Below are 14,515 nucleotides of genomic sequence, written 5' to 3' on the forward strand. Positions count from 1 at the left end.
GCAATTCCCTTTAACGTACAAATATGCTGTGATATCATTGACCTTAAAGAGAAATTATTTGACTCCATGTTTCTTCCAACTATAACCCAACATTTTGGCTTTCCTTTGTGGCAATCCTCAAGTGTTCAATACTCACTGTTCTTACTTTTTTAGCTCATATTTTCTCTTTAAACTTCCCCAATCAGGCTTTCATCTTCACCTGTCCACTGACGCTGTTCTCATCAAGCTTACCGGTGACCCCCACCATGCCCAAGTCCATGGTCTAGGCTCCAATCTCTGGAGAACAGGTTTGTCACATAATAGGTACTCAGCAATTTTTGTTGACTGACTGACTGACTGAATGAATGACTATAACTCCCATCCTGTTAGTTTACTGGACTCATGGTTGTGCCTTCCAAAAATAGATGAAATTCAATTTTTACACCAGGCAACTGAACTTTCATGTACTTACTCGCTTCTTGTAAGTTTTTGTATATGCTTAATCCATGTCAGCTTTTTACATGGAAATTCCTGGAGCTATGATTTCCCAGCCTTGCAAAATTTCAAAAAGCTTTTTTTTTTTAAACTTTTTAATATATATGCTCAATTTTCAGGATGAAGGAGTACTGATTGAACACATATCCATGTGTAATTTTATGTTGGACATCAGGTACACCGACTTGTACTAATCATAATCCAGAGTTCAAAATACACTCATTATTATCCACTCATGGCCTGCTTCAATTAATTAATCAATCAAAATTTAATAATGTAGCAATCATTCATGAACCTACCACCCAACGGGAAGGTAATTGCATGTTAATTTGACATATAAATTGTTCCAGTAATGGATTATAAGAGAATAGGAAAAAAAGAAAGAACTAATATTGCCTTTGTACTTTGTATCATATTCTATGCTGAATATTTTATCTGCATTATTTAATCCTTGCAGTAAGTCTGAGGAGTAAGCATTATCCTTATTTTCCAGATTAGAAAAGTGGCTCAGCAAGATCATTTGTCCAAGTTATCACAGGATGTACTAAAGCTGGAATTCAGAACTAGGTTTGTCTAGCTTCAAAGTGTAGGCTCTTTCTCTGTTGGCACTCTGTCCCCAGGGTGGGGAATAATACACAGAAGATGGATGACCTGGTATGTCTGGGACCCAGCTTGTTCCATATCAAAGCCTTGCTGGGATTTAGATATCTTAACTCCAAAAATTCAGGAAGATTTTTCAAAGTATTCATTTATAAGGTATGAATGTAATATAGCACCTAATATGTAGGAAATTAATGGTTTTTTTTAAAGATTTTATTTATTTGAGAGAGAGTGAGAAAGAGAGAGAGCACAAGCTGGGGAGAGAGGCAGAGGGAGAGGGAGACTCCCTGATGAGTAGGGAGCCCGAGGCAGGACTCAATCCCAGGACGCTGGATCATGACCTGAGCCGAAGGCAGACGCTTAACCAACTGAGCCACCCAGGCGCCCGATAATGTTAACTTTAACCTTCAGTTCAGGTGGTGAGGCCAGGTTTATCCACTGGAAATTTAATTGTGTTCCCTTTTGTACTTAAGTATCTGATGGGGAGATACTTGGAAAGGTGCAAATACAGATTTTCCTCGAATTACAATGGGATTACATCCTGATAAACCCATCGTAAGTTCAAAATATTTAAGTGGAAAATACATTTAATACACCCGACCTACTGAACATCATAGCTTAGGCTAGCCCACCTTAAATGTGCTCAGAACTCTTACATCGCACAAAATCATCAAACACAAAGCCTATTTTATAATAAAGTGTTGAATATCTCATGTAATTGATTGAGTACTGTACTGAAAGTGGAAAACAGAATGATTGTCTGGGTACAGAGTGCTTGTCAGTGCGTGGGGGTTGTTGATCCTGGTGGTCACGTGGCTGCCCGGGAGCTTGGAGTTGCTGCTGCCGCCCAGCGTCAGAGGATCGGCGGCAAACAGCTAGCCTGGGAAAGCCTCCAAATCCAAAATTTGAAGTATGGTTTTCACTGAATGCATATCACTTTTGCATCATTAAGGTAAAAAAATCGTAAGTTGAGCCATTATGAGTCAGGGACAGTTTGTGTCTTTTTTTCTCATGTGACTTTTGCCCACAGACTTCAGAATCCATTGATGATTCTTAACCGAAACAATTACTGCCAAGTAGGGATTTTCTAACTCCGGCATTCTTCCTACATACTGACATTTTCCAAACAGAGGAGTATACGTATTTTTTAATCCAGTGTTTAAATGACAGAGGTAGTCGATTATTTTAATTCCTCCTGAATATATCTGAGTACATCCAGCTCTACCAGCGTCTTGGACACCATTGTACTTGTGAGTCAGTCAGTTCAGCAACTGAAGGGCTCCTTGAGCCCTCCTCTTCCCAAGCCCAACTAAAAAGGACCTTCTCACCCAGTCTCCCAGTTGTGTGATATTGTTGCCATTGTTTGGGGAAGGGTTGCTGTTGAACAGGAACTACCAAGTTAAAGGAACACTCCAACCTAATTTAGACTAAACCAAGTTTTACTCCTTCTGTAGTCCAAATATTAAACTCAGCCAAAGAATGAAGTCATCACAAAGAAGGCACTTCAGAGAGTCAAAGAATTTAGGAAAGGGACAGAATACAGGTCTAAAGTTTCTCCCAACTAAAAAAAAAAAAAAAAAAAAAAAAAAAAATTGGGTATTTATATTGCAAAGTCAATGACTTCCTATTAATTAGTAAGTCATTTGGTAGATGTCACTAATAATTTAAAAAGATGTTTTCCTTTCTCATCTTGCCCTGTTCTTTTCCTCTTCATTGCATGCAAAGAGACAATTACAAATACAATCTTGAAAAAAGTTACAAGCGAGGAATAAAATCTACATTTTCTTGCATAAAAGGGCTTCAGAAAATGCAATTGTATTTTTGACACATTTTCATTCCTATTCCAGACATTTCTCGTTCATTAAACAAATACTTTTAAGAGGTTTGCACCGAGAAGTGGCTATTTAGACTCCCCTCTTTAAAATAGCCAGCCTCCTAAAGCTATTATTTAGCTGACCATGTAGCAAAGTCATTTGAATGATTACTGTAAAACAGGATTTAAGAGGAAAATAAATGAAAGGGGAAAAGTAATTTTGTGATCATTTCAAAGTTCTAAACACACAGGGCTGGGTGCCATGACACAATTATTCTCTCTTGCCTTTTAGACACAGGAAAAGTGGATGGATTTCCTTTGAAAAAGGAGCTCCTTATAAATCAACAGTCAGTGGTCCAAGTAAACACCCGGTTGAAGATTATGTTTGAGAAACTGCTTACAAGCACTGGGAAGCATTCACAAAGCAAGGAGCAAGGCTGCAGAGGCAGCAGAAGGCATGAAGGAGTGTGTTGACAAACGTCTTGTTCCTTGGGCCATCAATGGCCGAATCCAGACTCTTCTGCAAGGATGTCCCACACCTTACCTGTTTTGTGGTTCTCCTGAAAAATAATTATTAGGAGCTACTCTGATGAAATAAAATAAGTGCTGTAATCAGTAACTAGCTTGCAGACAAACACACACAAAACAACGATTCTATTTGTTGGGAAAAACGCAACCCCCTCCTGCTACATTATTCCATTGATGGAAAAACATTTACATCTCCTTTGTTAACTAGTTTTCTGCAGAAATTTTATAATCACCGGGCAACTCTATTTCTCTACTCTCTTAGAAGTGACTCTGAGTGGCCAGACCCCTGTTTTTATTCCATGGCCAAAAAGAAAAAAATCTTTTTCTGGTTTTTTTTTTGAAACTTTAGTCTATCATACATCAAACCTGTCAAGCTTTTTCATTAAAGTTCATGGTTTTTAAGTTCATTGTAAATAACTCAAATTGATTTTACAAAAGAGAAAAAAAAGTCTTGCCCTGATGTTGGGCATTACACACTGTAATAATATCCCTTGTCAAATGGGATTTTTCAAGTGGCTTTCTAAAGAGGGGGGAGAAAAAGGGGAGATTTAACTAAATAAAAATAATTTGAGATTAAAATCAATGTCATACTTTGCTTGTGGGTTGACTTATTAAAAGTCTTGAATTTTTGCAAAATCTGAAAAGAAAATCCAGTAGCTATGTTTATCAAGAGGTTAGATTTCACAGTTTGAGGTCCTTAGGACTTATTTCGTGGGAGAAAATACCAATAATAGGAAAGAACCATTTACTTGCTGATAGTGCTATAAATTTGTAAACAATCTCTTGGATTTTTTTTTCCCCAAAGTAATGGAAAAGGCATCTTCTTTCTTTAATCAGACAGAATCATGGCAGCAGACTGCATCGCATCGCTCAGGGTTCAGTTGGGGAAGCAGAACCATGACAAGTGATACAGAATAAGGGACTTTTGTAGGCATTCAACTTTTCACGGTTGTGAGAGCTGGTGCAGATGTCTGTGGAAGTCTCTTGCCTCTGTTGTCTGGTGGTGGGCATAAGTCAGCAGGGCTGGCGCTCTGGAAAAAAACCCAGATAGAGCAAGCCCAACCAGGACCTGCAAGGATAAATCAGAACCCACAAGGACAAACTGGAACCCACATCTGTCTCCACCACCTCCTTCCTGTCGGGCATGGGTGACCGGCAGAAGAAGCTGGCATTCTTCTTACTGAGGCGAACCTGTGCCTGCCCGGCACTCAGAACTGCTGAGGAGGAAGTCTGGCCTCTAGGGGGCTGGCACATCAACCATGCGCATGAGCTGCAGCAGTACCTGTTCCTTGCAATAATCTTGAGTTTAACGGATGCTGCTGACTTTCACCTTTCAGGTCACCAAGGTTTCCCATGGCCAACCCTAACCTGGAATCATACTGGAAGGGAATCCCGGGAAACACAGCTCTGGTTCAGCCAAGGCGATCCCTGGGAAGCCACTCCTGACATTTTCCTCCAATCTTGCCAGTCGCCTACTAGCTTTCTTCTCCTTTTTCACCCCTGAGAAGTTCTTGACATTGCTTCTATGTTTGGCTGTCAAGAAGCAGCTTAACGTTGATAGAACTGAGGAAATCATCTTGACATTCTTCTTGTGGTAAAATTATCATGACGGGCCCCACATTTTAGGGACTTCTGTGTTTGAAAGGATACATGGTCAACTTTATGTTTATGATTCCGTTGTAAACATTTGAAAAGGCTTAAATTCAAACCCCAGACTAAATATTGATTCTTTTCACGAAACTTTTCCTGCTCTCCATGATCCCTCCCTCTTCTATATATGGAAACCTCTTTTCTAGCACTTAGCTTATTTTGCTTTCTGTGCATCATTTCTGAACTTATCTCCTCAAATGTAGGGCACTGAGAGCTGGGACCTTGTCTTAATCATCTTTGTTTCACTCTTGTTTGTCCCTCTACTCATTCCTACCTCTCTCTATACCTGTTATCATGCCTTCCCATAGTAAATGCTCAACAAATGTGTGTTTAGCTACTAATTAATTCAATGTTATAAGTTACCTTTCTTGTTTTATACTTTACTTTCATGTTAGACCCTCCTAGGCCGGATGAAGATGATCTCCAGCATAAGTGTGTGGTTTCCTTTTATAGGATTCCTATGCTTTCACAAATCATTCCAAGATTCCTACCTTTACCTTATACGGGGAATTAATTTTTTAAATTGAATTTTATTTATTTATTTTTTTAAAAGAGAGCGAGGCAGGGAGGGGCAGACGGAGAAGGAGAGAGAGAGAAATTTTAAGCAAACTTCACACCCAGCATAGGGCCCAAGGTGGGGCTCTATGTCACGACCCTGAGATCATGACCTGAGCCAAAATCAAGAGTTGGATGCAAGGGGCGCCTGGGTGGCTCAGTTGTTAAGCATCTGTCTGCAGCTCAGGTCATGATCCCATGGTTCTGGGATCGAGCCCCACATCGGACTCCCTGCTCAGCAGGAAGCCTGCTTCTCCCTCTCCCACTTGCCCTGCTTGTGTTCCTGTTCTTGCTATCTCTCTCTGTCGAATAAATAAATAAAATCTTAAAAAAAAATAGAGAAAAGAGTTGGATGCTTAATCGACTGAGCCACCCAGGCACTAGCAGCCAACTCTTGATTTTGGCTCAGGTCATGATCTTAGGGTCATGAGATAGAGCCCTACGTTGGACCCCATGCTGGGCATGAAGTCTGCTTAAGATTCTCTCTCTCCCTCTTCCTGCCTCACTCTCTCTCTTCAAAAAAAAAAGAAAAAGAAAAAACCTTTTCTATCACTCTGAAGCCCAGTCATGATGGACAAATCATTCCTAATAAATTATGATAAGTGGAAAAAAGCAAGATACACAATTCTACAAAGTTTTTAAAAAATTTTTAAAGATTTTATTTATTTATTTGACAGAGAGAGAGCACAAGTAGGCAGAGCCTTAGGCAGAGGGAGAAGCAGGCTCCCTACTGAGCAGGGAGCCTGATGTGAGACTCGATCCCAGGACCTGGAATCATGACACAAGCCAGAGGCAGAAGCTTAACCAACTGAGCCACCAGGCACCCCTAAGATACACAATTCTATATAAAATGTCATGGCACCTATTTAAAAGAGCTATGATAAGGTGAATAATAGCCCCCAAAGATATCCAGATCTTTATCCTTGGAACCTGTGAGTTTTACTTTATATGGCAGGACAGACTTTGCAGATGTGACTATGTTAAAGATCTTGAGAGGGGTAACTTATCCTGGATTATCCAGATGGGCCCTAAATATAATCACAGGAGTCCTTATAACAGAGGCAGGAGGAGAGTAGACCACAGAAAAGGAGAAGGCAATGTGATGGTGGAAGCCAGGACTGGAGTAGTGTGCTTCTTTTAGAAGATCAAGAAAATAGATAAAGTTCTAGCCTAGACTGATCAGATGAAAAAGAGAGGAGACATAAATTGCCCATATCAAGAATGAGAGAAGTGACACATTATAGGTTGTACAGATATTAAAAGTATAATTAAGGAATATTATAAACGACATCAAGCCAATAAATTCAACAAACTACCCAAGTTCACTCAGGAAGAAATATTTAACTTGAATGTCCTTGTATCTATTAAATAAGTTGAGCTTTTAGTTAAAAAACTTGCCACAAAAAAACCCTCCAGGTCAAAATGGCTTCATTGATGTATTTGAGGAGATAACAAGTTCTATACAGATTCTTTCAGAAAATTTATTTTATTTTTTTAAGATTTTATTTATTTATTCATGAGAGAAAGAGAAAGACAGAAGGAGAAGCAGGCTCCCCACGGAGCAGGGAGCCCGATGCGGGATTCAATCCCAGGACCCCAGGATCACGATGTGAGCTGAAGGGAGATGCTTAACCGACTGAGCCACCCAGGAGCCCTCTTTCCAAAAATTTAAAAAGAGGGACTCCTTTCCCACCCATTCTATGATTCCAGCATTACCTTATTACCCAAACCAGACAAAGACATTACAAAAAAACTACAGACCAGTATCCTCCATGAACCTAAATGCAAAATAATCTAGGGATGCCTGGGTGGCTCAGTCAGTTAAGCATCTGCCTTTGGCTCAGGTCGTGATCCCAAGGTCCTGGGATCAAGTCCTGCATCAGGCTCCTTGCTCAGCGGGGAGCCTGTTTCTCCCTCTGCCTGCCACTCCCCCTGCTTGTATGCTCTCTGTATCTCTCTGACAAATAAATAAATAAAATCTTTAAAAAAGTAAATGCAAAATAATCTAAAAATTTTAACAAATCAAATCCAATAATATATAACAAGGATAAAATATCAAGACTAAGTAAAGATTTCCCAGGTATGCCTGATTGGTTTAACATGCAATAATCAATTTATTTAATCCATCATATTAACAAACCAAAAAAGAAAAGAAAAAACATAATTATCTCAATAAATTCAGAAAAAGCATTTGACAAAATCTAACTTTCATTTCAGATTTTAAAAACTCTCAGCAAACTGTAAGTAGAAAAAATTCCTCAAACTGATAAAAGGCATCTACAAAAATATAGCTAACATAACACTTCCTGGTGAAATGCTGAATGCTTTCCTAAGTGTAGAAACACAAAAAGTATGTCTGTTCTCCCTTCTATTCAACATTATACTGGAGGTTCTGGCCAGTGCAATAGGGCAAGAAAGGTGAATAGAAAGCATTGAGATGGGAAAGAAAGAATTAAAACTGTCTTTATTTGCAGATGACATGATCATCTATGTAGAAAATCCTACTGAACATACAAAACAAAACAAAAACCCTACTAGAACTAGTAAGTGATTTTATTTTAGCAAGGTTACAAGATATAAGACCAATATACAAACCCAATTGTGTATTTATATTCTAGAAATATAGAATTTCATGGCTAAATCTCATGGCTGACCTTAAAAGGACTTATATATCAAGTGTTGGTGAAACTGTGGAGCAATGAAGCTGTCATACACTGATGGTGAGACTGTAAAATGGCACAATGATTTTGAAATCAGCTTGGCTATTTCTTAAAAAATGTAAACAATCATCTACTATATGTTTTTCTAAGGGAAATGTAAGCATATATCCTTGCAAAGACATGCATATGATTTCTCATAGCAGTTTTGTTTGTAATAACCAAAATCTGGAAATGTCTACATAGCCATCAATAGGTGGCTATAAACAATTTATAGTATCTACTATAATATAGTATAGTACTTAGATACTAAGTATCTACTTAGTACTACTTAGATACTACTTAGAAATAAAGTATACTTTGAGGGAAGAGCAAGATGGCAGAGGATTAGGAGACCTAAATTTCGTCTGGTCCCAGGAATTCAGCTAGATAGGGATCAAACCATTCTGAACACCTACAAATTCAACAGGAGATTGAAGAAAAGAATAGCAGCAACTCTCTGAACAGAAAAGCGACCATTTTCTGGAAGGATGTCTAAATCCTGTATGTAAGTGTGCCCTACATGTGGCAGGCCTCTCTACTACTCCTGTTTCCTTTGGGTGACTGCCCTGCTCCAGTCTACATGAGTGGCTGTATGGAGGTTCCTCAAAAAGTTGAAAATAGAGCTACCATATGACCCAGCAATTGCTCTACTGGGTATTTACCCCAAAGATACAAATGTAGTGATCCGAAGGGGTACGTGTACCCTGATGTTTATAGCAGCAATGTCCACAATAGCCAAACTATAGAAAGAGCCCAGATGTGCATCGACAGATGAATGGATAAAGAAGATGTGGTATATATATATATACAATGGAATATTATGCAGCCATCAAAAGGGATGAAATCTTGCCATTTGCATCGACGTGGATGGAACTGGAGGGTATTATGCTGAGCGAAATAAGTCAATCAGAGAAAGACATGTATCATATGATCTCACTGATATGAGGAATTCTTAAGCTCAGGAAACAAACTGAGGGTTGCTGGAGTGGTGGGGGGTGGGAGGGATGGGGTATCTGGGTGATAGACATTGGGGAGGGTATGTGCTATGGTGAGTGCTGTGAATTGTGTAAGAATTACAGACCTGTACCTCTGAAACAAATAATACATTATATGTTTAAAAAAAAAGAAGAAGATAGTAGGAAGGGAAAAATGAAGGGGGGGAATCGGAGGGGGAGATGAACCATGAGAGACTATGGACTCTGAGAAACAAACTGAGGGTTCTAGAGGGGAGGGGGGGTGGGGGGATGGGTTAGCCTGGTGATGGGTATTAAAGAGGGCACGCATTGAATGGAGCACTGGGTGTTATATGCAAACAATGAATCATGGAACACTACATTAAAAACTAATGATGTAATGTATGGTGATTAACATAACATAATAAAATTTAAAAAACAAGAAATAATAATAAAACATAAGAAAAATAAAAAGATATAAATAAAAAAAGAAAAGTATACTTTACTTAGTATACAGCTTGGAAATAAAATGGCTACTACTTAGAAATAAAATTAATGAACTGTTGTTGTACACCACAACATGGATGAATCTCAAAATAATTATGCTGAGTGAAAAAATCCAGACCAGAAAAACGAACAGATTATATGACCTCATTCATATGAAATTCTAGAAATGCAATTTATAGTTATAGTTATGAAAAGTTAGTCTATAGTTCTAGAAAGGATATGAGTGGTTGTCTGTGGATAGAGAGTATGGGGAAGGGTAGAATGATGGATTAAAAGGGACATGAGGATACTTTTGGTTGTAATGGATGTGCTCATTATCTTGATTGTGGAGTGAGTTTCACAGGTATAAACATATGCCGAATAATATCAAATTCTGCCTTAAAATATATGTAATTTACCAATCATATCTCAATAAAGCTTTAAAAATCAATGGGAAGGGGTGCCTGGGTTGCTCAGTTGGTTAAGCAGCTGCCTTCAGCTCAGGTTATGAGCCCAGCGTCCTGGGATCAAGTCCCGCAACAGGCTCCCTGCTGAGCTCCCTCTGCCCCTCCCTCCTGCTCATGCTCTTTCTCACTCTCTCACTCACACTCTCTCTCAAATAAATAAATAAAATCTTTAGAAAAAAAATCAATGGAAAAAGACTGCCAACCCAAAATTATGTATCTATTGAAAATATTCCTTAAGAATAAAGTTGAAGTAAAGATATTTTCAGATATAGGAGAACTAAGCAAATTCATTAGACCAGATCTACACTATAAGAAATGCCAAAAGAATTAATTCAGTCTCAGAGAAAATGATACCAAAGGATAATTCTGGGAAGGAGATACAAAATACATGAAGCAAAAATGTACAGAATTAAAGGAAGACATAGACAATTTAAAAAATCATAGTAGAGGATTTAAATACTATTCTATGAGAAATTGATAGACCAATTAGGCAAAAAGTCAGTAAAGACACAATTTGATCAATACTATTACTATGTTTTAACTAATAATGTGTCTCTACTACATATTTATAGAGTATTATATCCTCCAAAAGTCTGCATGATACATTTACCAAGATAACCATAGACTGGCTTTTCAAAAAGTCTCAATACACTTACCTGAAGTACTAAAAAGAACTTGTTATAACACTCCTCTGCCATATATAGATCTGAAAACACCAGTTCTGGGCACAGAGTTAACAAAACCATTGCAATTTTCTCCAGCTATAGCAACTGAGTTCTCTGCAAACCATCTAACAAGACTACTACAGCAGAATGGTCTATGTCATTCCTGATAAGTATGTACTATGTTTTTATTGAATGCTTATTGAAATGTGTTATTTATCAATGATTAACAATGATTAATACTTGACTCTTTAAAATCCTAAACAATGAGGGGTGCCTATGTGGCTCAGTTGGTTAAGTGTCCAGCTCTTGATTTTAGTTCAGGTCATGATCTTAGGGTCCTGGGATTGAGCCCCACATCAGGCTCCCAGCTCAGCAGGGAGTCTGCTTGTCTCCCTCTCCCTCTGTCCTTCTCCATGGTCACACTTTCTCTCTCTCTCTAGATTAAATATATAAATCTTAAAAAAATAATAAAAATTAAAATAAAATACTAAACAATAGACATATATCACAAATATGTCTCTTATGACTAAACAAACTGTCCACAGAATTAGTATAGTTTCCCTCTTTTTACTGAAATAATAGAAAATAGTAGAGTATGTTCTATAACCATATTATGATTAATCGGCAATTGATTAAGGCTCAAATATTTGGAAATTAAACAATACTCTCCTAAGTAACCTAGAATCAAAGAAGAAACCAGAAGGAAAATTAGAAATTATTTTGAACTAAGTAATAATGAAAATACAATATATGAGTTTCTGTTCTGGCATGTAAAGAATTTGGAACTCATTACTCTTATCTTTACAAAAAGAGAAAAAGCTGAACAAACTGAAAATCAGCAATTCTTCTTAGATCCATTAGAGAACTGAGGTCGTGGAGCAAACCACGGCCTCAAATTTGGAGAGAAGACAGGTAGATACAGAGAGTCTCAGCTTACCACGGCAAAAGGCCAGGAGCAGAAACCTCTGTTAAGACCAGTAGCAGAGTAGAAAAATTTAATGTGTTTTTGAAAAATTGCCGAAAACTCTATGTGGACACTTATGTGAGATTTAAAACTCAAGGAGCCCAGTCTTAGGGGAGTACTCACATTTTTGAGTGTTTACTATCATGTTCTCACAGTGAAGATTGGAGAAAAATCTCCTTGTGCTTCTGGCAGAAGGAGAGGAAAAGTAGCCCTTCCAAAAAATGCCCAGAGCATTTTGTTCTTCTTAGGAAGACCTTCTTCAAGAGAAACTATTTTACCAGAGCCTAACCAACCTGGGGAAAGGGAAATACCCAACTCTAGACTCCCTAGCCGTCTGGTGTAACTTTTGAAAACAGAACAAACAAAAAACAAAACAGAACTGAGTAGCATTTGTGAATGTCACAGCCCAGGGGCACAGGATCACTGAAAGACTGAAACTTAATACTACAAGTATAGAAACTTCCTCTCCCTTCTTAGCTTACCACCACATCAGTAGGGTTCCTGTATAATAACAAGATTACAACAGAAAGAACTACACACCCCAAACCTTATTTAAGAAGTCTCTAGAGAAGACCAAAGATAAAAGAAGAGAAAAAAAAAAAAAATAGAGGAAATTTTACCCCCAGACACCTACAAATACAACAAACATGAAACACAATCTCACTCCTAAACAGATAAACATAAAACCTCACACTAAAAGCCTCAGTTCCTTTTACCCAGTACATTATGTCTGGCTTTCAACAAAAAATTACAGGGCATATTAAAAGATAAAAAGCATGGTTTGGAGAGACAGAGCAAACATCTGAACAAGACTCAGCTATGGCAAACATGTTGGAATTATCAGACTGGAAATTTAAAACAACTATGATGAATATCCTTAGGGTGCCAATGGAAATAGTGAACAGTATGTAAGAATGGAAGGGTAATATAAGCAGAGAGATGGAAACACTAAGAAAGAATAAAAAAGAAATGCTAGAAATAAAAAGAACACCAAACAAAAATGAAGAATGCCTTTGAAGGGTTCTCATTGGTAGACTGGACACAGCCAAGGAAAGAATCAGTGAGCTTGAAGAAATGTCAGTAGGAACTTTCAAAACTGAAATGCAAAGAGAGAAAAAAAAAAAAAGAATTAAAAACATAAAACAGAATATCGAGGAACTGTGGGACAATTCCAAAAGGTGTCACACATACATAATGGGAATACTAGAAGGAGAATAAAGAAAGGAACAGAAGAAATATTTGAAGCAATAATGACTGAGAATATCCTGAAATTAATAAGAGCACCAAACTGCAGATCCAGGAAACTTTAGAGATACCAAAGAAGATGAACACTAAAAAACCTACACCTAGGCGTATCAAATTCAAAGTGTGGAAAATCAAAGACAAAGAGAAAACCTCAAAAGAAGCCAGAGAAAAATAAAACCTTAGCTATAGAGGAACAAGGATAAGACTTATATCAGACTTCTCTTCAGAAACCATTCAAGCAAGGATAGAGTAGAGTGAAATATTCAAAGTGTTGAAAGAAAGAAAACCCCCACCGACCTAGAATTCTGTATTCAGTAAAATTCCCCTTCAAAAGTGAAGGATAAAAACCTTCTCAAACAAACAAAACTTGAGGGAATTTGTCATCAAAAGACCTGCCTTGCAAGATGTTAAAAGAAGTTCTTCAGAGAGAAGGAAAATGATGTAGGTCAGAAACATAAAAGAAGAATGATAGAGAAGGAATAAATGAGGTAAAATAAAATACTTTATTTTTTTACTCTTAATTGATCTAACATGTAATAGTATGTTCAAAATACTAATAGCAACAATGTATTCAGTGATTATAGCTCATGGATACATGAAATAAATGACAGCAAAATTATAAGAGATGAGGGGAAATTGAGAATACTTTTTAATAATATACTTGCACTACCCTTGAAGTGATATAATGTTATTTGAAAGTGGATTTAGATTAGTTGTAAATGTATTTTGCAAATTCTAGGACAAACACATAAAAAGGTTAAAAAAAAAGGAGGGAGACAAGGATCTAAAGTCACTAATATAAGCTTCCACTTTAGGAAACTAGAAAAAATAGAATCCCACACTTTCAGAGCATTATCACCTGATTGGCACCATATATGAAGCCACAATTCCCATTTATGCCGAAAGAAAGAAGAAAGAAAGAAAGAAAGAAGAAAGAAAGAAAGAAAGAAAGAAAGAAAGAAAGAAAGAAAGAAGAAAGAAAGAAGAAAGAGAAAGAAAGAAAGAAAGAAAGAAAGAAAGAAAGAAAGAAAGAAAGAAAGAAAGAAAGAAAGAAAGAAAAAGAAAGAAAGAAAGAAAGAAAGAAAGAAAGAAAGAAAGAAAGAAAGAAAGAAAGAAAGGAAGGAAGAAAAAGAAAGAAAGAAAGAAAGAAAAACCCAACGAAACAAAAAACCCCTTGTGTTCACTTTAGCCAAGCACCAGGGACTCTCCCTAGACTTTTAAGATAGGGCAGAGATTAATGTGTTTGTAGGAGAAGTAACCAGTGAAAAGATAGATGCAGAAGCAACTGGCCTTGGGGAACCCAATGTTAATATAAATCCCAAATTTAACATTTCTAAACCTAGCTATTTGTCAACCCCAAACTCTTTTCTGTTCTAGTCTTCTGAATCTCAGCAAATGGCACCACCATTCACCCAA

Source organism: Halichoerus grypus, chromosome 4 (assembly GCF_964656455.1).
Source record: "Halichoerus grypus chromosome 4, mHalGry1.hap1.1, whole genome shotgun sequence".
NCBI classification, from domain to species: domain Eukaryota; kingdom Metazoa; phylum Chordata; class Mammalia; order Carnivora; family Phocidae; genus Halichoerus; species Halichoerus grypus.